The sequence below is a fragment of the Canis lupus genome, chromosome X (assembly GCF_011100685.1).
Source record: "Canis lupus familiaris isolate Mischka breed German Shepherd chromosome X, alternate assembly UU_Cfam_GSD_1.0, whole genome shotgun sequence".
Taxonomy (NCBI): Eukaryota; Metazoa; Chordata; class Mammalia; order Carnivora; family Canidae; genus Canis; species Canis lupus.
In genome coordinates, this window is record NC_049260.1 from 115,380,632 (window position 1) to 115,387,876 (window position 7,245).

At 36.2% G+C, this 7,245-nt stretch overlaps 1 long non-coding RNA gene across 1 annotated transcript in view; it reads left to right on the plus strand.

Moving 5' to 3' along the window:
* The window catches only part of LOC111094678, a 52,131-nt gene extending 45,759 nt beyond the window's left edge, over nt 1-6,372 (plus strand). Inside the window, exon 3 of the long non-coding RNA XR_005386025.1 lies at nt 6,269-6,372. This is a non-coding gene — a long non-coding RNA (uncharacterized LOC111094678). The remainder of the gene's footprint in view (nt 1-6,268) is intronic.
* The last annotated feature ends 873 nt before the right edge of the window (nt 6,373-7,245 follow it).

Genomic DNA, 7,245 nt, shown 5'->3' on the forward strand with positions numbered 1-7,245 from the left:
TGACCCATGATTATTCACATAGAGGCTCAACTTGGAAAGGGAGGCCCATCTTAACTCTGTAACTTGACCTTTCCTGGTGTTATTGCAATGGCAGTGATGGCATTTTCTACTTACAGACTGGCAATTTGTGGTACTTCCTGTCTTCTTGATAGATTCTAGCTGCTGGTTGGAGCATATGCTGCTGTGGATATTAAAACAGCAAACGAGGAAGGTCTATTTTGATACAAAGGTTAGGGAGCAATGTGACTTTTTATTTAGCAATGTAATAGCTTTTCTCACTTCTTTTGTTCCCTTAATGTGTGCAGTTTCATATAGATATCATGGACTAGGGAAGTAATTGTATAAATTGCTCTAAATCAAATCAACAAATATTTACAAAACATCTACTATACTAGGTGCTGTTGAGAATTCATAGATATAGGAGGCACCGCTTAGGGAGCTTATGATCTGGTCAGAGAGAGATAAGAGATCTAAGGATTTATAGAAATTTAAGTAAGTAACAGTTTAATATTGAAGCTGCAGTGTCAGAAACAAGGTAAATATTTCTAACACACAGGGAACCTAGGATTGGCTCTTATAAGAATTATGTTGGCAGGGTACCTAGGTAGTGTAGTCAGTTAAGCATCCGGCTCTTGATTTCTGCTCAGGTCATGATCTCAGGGTTGTGAGCTCAAGCCCCCATGTGAGGCTCTGTGCTGAGTGCGGGTTCTGCTTAGGATTCTCTCTCTTCCTCTGCCCCTCCCCACCCTCCCTCTCTAAAAAAATTAAAGAACTATGTGGCTAGAAGACGAGAATGAATCTTCAAGTATGGAGATTTTTGAGAATAAGCATACACACAAATAGGAAGTATAATAATATAACTAGATGGGATGTAAGGCTGAGATTGGGAAGGATCTTTCATGTCAGGGTAAGGAGTGTGAGCTGTGTGCCTATTATTGGGTGCCCCTGAAGGCTTTATAGAAAGAAGGAATAGGAGGAAAGTAAAAGTTAGAAAAAAATTATTTGAGCCTAATTTGTAAAACTGGAAAAAGGCAAGGTAAGAATCAGGCTTACCAGTGTGGAGCATATCAAAGGAATCTGAGGCCATTGGAAGAGAAGAAGAGGGAGGTTGCAATGAAAGAATCAACAAAGTTTGTTGACTGATTCGGTGGGGGTGGCAAAGAAAAAGAATGATACAAAACTCCTGCTTTTTGGTGCTGGGAAGATGTGGAGTCATTTCAAATAACTTGGAAATTTAGACAGCTTGAGCTGTTTGGGGTTTTTGTTTTTGTTTTTGAGAAGACCAAGAGTTGAGTTGCAGTCAGATTTGTATGATGCAATAATTACAAGTAGCAGAAGTCATGAGGCAGTAGCACTTGGAGTTTTAAAAGTTACCCTTGGTAGTGGCATTTGGAAGCACGAGAGTGATGGAACTAAGCAAAGGGAGAGAAGAGTCTTTGGATAAAGACCAAACCTTGGGCAATATCTGCAACTCAGAGGAACTAGCAGAGGAGAAAGCTGCTGTCAAGGATTGTGGGTTAGGAATATTCTCAGCTAGTTTACCCTTTCTGCTCAATTACCAGGAAGTCCAAAATTAATTTGGTGCCAAAATAGAATATTTTGTTATTATTTTGTTATTATCCCAAATAGCTGATACATCCCTCTCATTTCTAATGATTTCAGATTTTTTTTTAGCTTTATCTAATCCTCTTTCACCTGCAGCTCTGGATTTCAAATTGACACAAATCTTTTCTGATGATAGGATATAAATGACAGATGAAGAAAAAATAACATAAAACCATGGAAGAGACAATTCAAAAAAGGTGAAATCTCTAATAGTTTCAGATGCCATAGGCACAGGGATAAGCATTGAAAGGCCGCCTTTCATTTTGCCAATTAGGAAACTATGTGACTTGAGAAGTAAATAAAATGTTGGCGAAGCTTGGGGTTGGAGTGAGAATGCCAAAGGAGAAGGGTAAAGCATGTGATAGCGAATCAAAAATACATGCATAAAACACCATAGGGAGCATTACATATAAAGATATTTTGGGAGTTTTACCCTAAACATGTTTTCATAACATCAAATATTTGTTTGTTGCCCCACACCCATGAAACAGGCATCTGGTCCCCTAATTGCATTTGTGACAAGGACTGCTATGAGAATAGATTGACAACTGGAGATACAGGAGGAAAAAACACCTTTTCTGCCTGCCGCTTGTGTTCTTCAGATGAGCCAAACAGCACCACAGAGGGAATACAGTCAATGACATTGGAATAGCGTTGTATGGTGACAGATGGTAGCTACACTTGTGGTGAATGTAGCATAACCTATAGAGAAGTTGAACCATTATGTCGTACACCTGAAATGCATGTAACATTGTGTATCACCTCTACTCAAATAAAAACAATTTTTAAAGATGAGCCAAACAGAAAAGTTGGCAAGCATGCATCTGAAGGGCCCAAACACTACTTTTAGGTAGTAGGCTGTCTAGAGGGAATCTGCATGCTTGTTCCAAATGCTACTGCCCGAAGCATTGCTGGGAACAAAAAGAATGGTATTACAAAGACATGTGATTATACAAGACAAAATTGGATAGGAAAATCTTTTTTACTTTGGCCTCATTGACCATCACCAGAATCATTGAGTTAAAAAGACACATAAACCAATGGAACAATTAGAGAAGAGGATAAACCATGAAAGCCCTCTAACTCTGGGAAACAAACAAAGTGTTGCAGAGGGGGAAGTGATGGGGGGGATGGGGTAACTGGGTGACAGGCAATGAGGAGGGCACTTGATGGGATGAGCACTGAGTGTTATACTCTATGTCAGCAAATTGAATTTAAATAAAATATTTTTTAAAAAACCAATGGAATAGAACAAAGAGCACAGAAATAAGTTCCCACATGTAGGGTCAATGACTACTTGACAGGGGGGCCAAGAATACTCAATGGGGGAAAGGGCAGTCTTTTCAATAATCTTTTCATGATAAAAACTCTCAATAAATTTTTTGGCTATGACACCAAAAGCACAAACAAAAACAAAATAAATGAGTGGTATATATCAAACTAAAAAGCTTCCGCACTACAAAAGAAATGATCGAGAAAATGAAAAGGCAACTTACAGAATGGAAGCAAATATTTGCAAAACATGTATCTGGTAAGACCCTAATACCAAATTTGTAAAGAATTCTTATAATTCAATAGCAAATACTACTAATAATTAATTAAAAATGGGCAGAGGACATAAATAGGCATTTTTCCAAAGAAGACACACAAATGGCCAACAGACACATGAAAAGGTATTTGACACTACTAATAAGGAAAATACAGATCAAAACTACTATATATAGGTATATATATTTATATTTATATAAATATTATATATTTTATATATACGTATATATATAAAAGACAAACAACAAGCATTGATGAGGGTGTGGAGAAAAAGGAACCCTTGTTCAGAGTTGTTAAGAATGTTATTGGTGCATCCATTATGGAAAACAGTATGGGGGTTCCTCAAAAAATTACAATAGGACAACTATATGATCCAGCAGTCCCACTTCTGGGTATATATTGAAAGAAAATGAAACCAGGATCTTTTTTTTTCTTTTTTAATAGGTGATCAGTGATTTTTTTATAATAAATTTATTTTTTATTGGTGTTCAATTTGCCAACTTACAGAATAGATATACGCACTCCCGTGTTCACTGAAGCATTGTTCACAATAACCAAGACATGAAAACAACCTATGTGTCTCTCTATGGATGAACCGATAAAGAAGATGTGATTATTTTACCCCTCAATGCCTTTGTATGTGCTTCATTTTCTCTCTGGAGTGTCCTTTAGAGCACAGAAGAACTGGGAGAGTGTTGATTCTATTCTCATAAATAGGGAAGTCTTGAAGGAGAGTTGGCTTAGAAGTGAGTTCCTTTTTTTTTTTTTTTTTTTTAGAGGTGAGTTCCAATGATACCTTCCATTTGGGTTGTGTTGAATTTGACATCTGATTGCAATATCCTAAGAGGTGATACCCTGTTACTACTAATTAGCTCAATTTCTGACAAGACAATTGAAGCATTCTCTTTAGTCAGGCTATTTCAGCCATCTTACCAACTAAGTGGGATGAACTCTGTATCCACGAAATGAAACTATATCATAAAGATTTGGCTTGTGCCCTTCTCCCCTTATTTCTGGTCATAAAAAAAATCCTTCCTAGTTTGGAAAATCGAATTACAAATACCTTCGTGACTGTTAAGTTATGAATATGTCATCAGATGGGTTGCGTGCCAACATAGAATAGAAAAAGTCAAAGAAATGCCATGGCTCTTGCCCTTATGGAATTTATATCTAAAATTTTAAAGTTTGCATGGGGGATCTTTTTTGGGTCACCAATCTTTTGAAGAGAATCATAAAAGCTATGGATTTTCTTTTTTAATGTACATTTATAGACAAACAAAATCATACACATAAATTTAGGGGAGATTGTGAGAACCCTGATGTCTATATTTTGACTTTTTGAGAGTCCATATGCCTGGATGAATCATCCTTAGTGAAGGGAAGTTAAATAGTTCTATGCTCCACTCAAAATAGCTCTGTAAGCCTCATTTTTTTCATCTGTAAAATCACATAATATGGCCCACTTTGTGAGATAATTATGATAATTTGAGATAATGTGTGTAAAGAATTTTTTATGTTGTTGTTCTTATGACAATTTACAAACCTCATACCTTTCCAGGCTTTGTGGATCCATCAATAGTAAGGTACCTTTGGATGTTGTTAATCCTAAAATAAAAGATGTCTATAATTATACATTGTGTAAGTTTCATAAGAATTACATATTTTAAACAAATATAGTTATAAATTATATAATCATATCCTGCTGGAGAACAATACTGGAAAAGACATGTTATTTACTGTCTGACACAAGCATAATTTGAACTATTTAGAACATCTCTTTTTATACTGACATTTTTTTTTTAAGATTTTGTTTATTAGAGAGAGAGAGCACGAGCAGGGGGAGGGGGAAAGGGAGGGAGAAGCAGACTCCTTGCTAAGCAGGGAACCTGACCTGGGGCTGTATTCCAGGACCCTGGGATCATGACCTGAGCTGAAGGTAGATGCTTAACCAACTGAGCCACCCAGGCTCCCCATCTTTTGTACTGACTTCTTAATGAACCCCAAGTTCCTTTAGAAGTTGCAGGTAAAGTGACATGGTGATATAAGGATGATTCTTTGAAATTTTGAAAATTATCCTGAAATATTACATGTATTTACTCACAGAAGCTCATTCTTTGTTCTGTTTTGATGTTTATAAATATGTTTTTGCATCACATTGTGTAGACTCTGCTTTGTAAGCTCAGCAACAGCCTTTAGACAAAACAATTCAATAAGGACCTGACCTAACAGAAACATTGATTTCTTTTTTCCCTCCACTGTAAGAGTCAAGAAAGCTTATCAACTTATCTAAATAAAGTAACATAGATGACACCAATAAATATCACCAGTAATCATAATTGAAGAACTTCTGTGTTTCTCTATAAAGAAACGATATACAGAAAGCTAATGTCATTTTTTTCAAGTCCTAGGAACATCATGAAACTGCATGATTCAGATGGAACATATGTCCTTTAGTACTGAGGGAAACAGAATATATTAATGACAGATTCTGACTTTGAATTTTCAGGGATTTCAAAGTCTCAGAATAATATCTTGTATTTTTCCATTCTCAGTCTATCAAAATGTGTTATAATGATGGTTCAGATAGATAACAATATTTGAAAACCATATATTTGATACTCAGGAAAACAATTATATCTCATAGTCAGGTATTTATCTGGGCTGCTTTGTGTGTTTTTAAATATATCTTAACAACTCAATATGTATGTGTGTGTGCATGTATGGAAAGAGGTTTTGGGGTAGCAATATTGAATTGCATTAAATTTTCATGCCACAAATTCTCTGTAGGATTCCCGTTATGGAGTCTCTTCAACATCTAATGGAGATTTTAAGAACCCAGTACTGGGATCTGAATTGTCTACTCTGCAGCCAGTAGCTCAAAGTATCTAAATTAGTCATTTTGAAGGGCAAAAGAGCTTCCAGTTATGGAGTCTCTTCAATATCTAATGGAGATTTTAAGAACCCAGTACTGGGATCTGAATTGTCTACTCTGCAGCCAGTAGCTCAAAGTATCTAAATTAGTCATTTTGAAGGGCAAAAGAGCTAACTCTAATAGACTTAGTGTAAGCCCATGAAACTAATCAAATCCCTCTTTATTTTTTTTTCTTCCTCTCAGAATCAGATTCTGAAGATCATCTACTTCATTTTTAGTGCCTGGAGATTAAGTAGAAAAATATATGGCGAAGCTTTATTTCACAGAGGTTTATAGACTTAGGACATGGAATGCTGTTGAGAACAAAATGCATAAAAATAAAGACCATTCTTCAAACAACCTTCTGAGAATAGACATGTGAGATTATATGCATCTGTATCTCAAGGAAACAATGTTTTGTTTTCAATAATGAAAAAGTGCTTTTGGTGTTCTTAGTCTGATTGAAAGGTCAATACGGCTTGCCCTCAGCTTGAAAGTGTGTTGTTTGACATCCATAGCTAACATTTTAGGGAATAACATCTAACAATCCAGAAATTTCACATAAAAATCCAAATTTGTTGCCTCTCTTCAAAAATGAGAATATTTGGCAATGCTGGAAGAATGTTTCCATGTGGTATTAATTAGGGTAAACTAAGCCATTGCCAACTGCCCTTTAAATGGGGGCATGTGTTATATCTTTCTTGCTCCTTCCGCCTGCCTGCTCCATGCATTTAGGTTACCTACTCAGCCTCTGTAAGCATTTCAGTTTGGGAGACCCTTGTCCAAATATTCTACAGGTTAATATACAAGCTTCTGTATTTTAGCACTTCCTGGAACTAAAACAATTAAAATCCATTTATTAACTCCCAGGACTCAGACTATAAAAATTCACCTCTGTCTCTTAAGGGAGGATCAGTACCCTCAATGGAGCACTAGCCTCTGGGAAATTAATCTTCCTTGTGCTTCTAGATTGTTTTTGCGCAACATTTTTAGCTTATTGTACAACATGAATTAACCCCAAGACCCAGTCCCATTTCCAAGGACAGCTTACATAAAGTCTTCAACTATTCTTTAGGGGACTAAGCCTTATTCCAGTGGGTGGTATTTGCTATTTTTGTGGTTCTTGCCACTATCTAAAATTAACACAGTAATTGTCACTATCTGAAATCAATGTGTTGTTT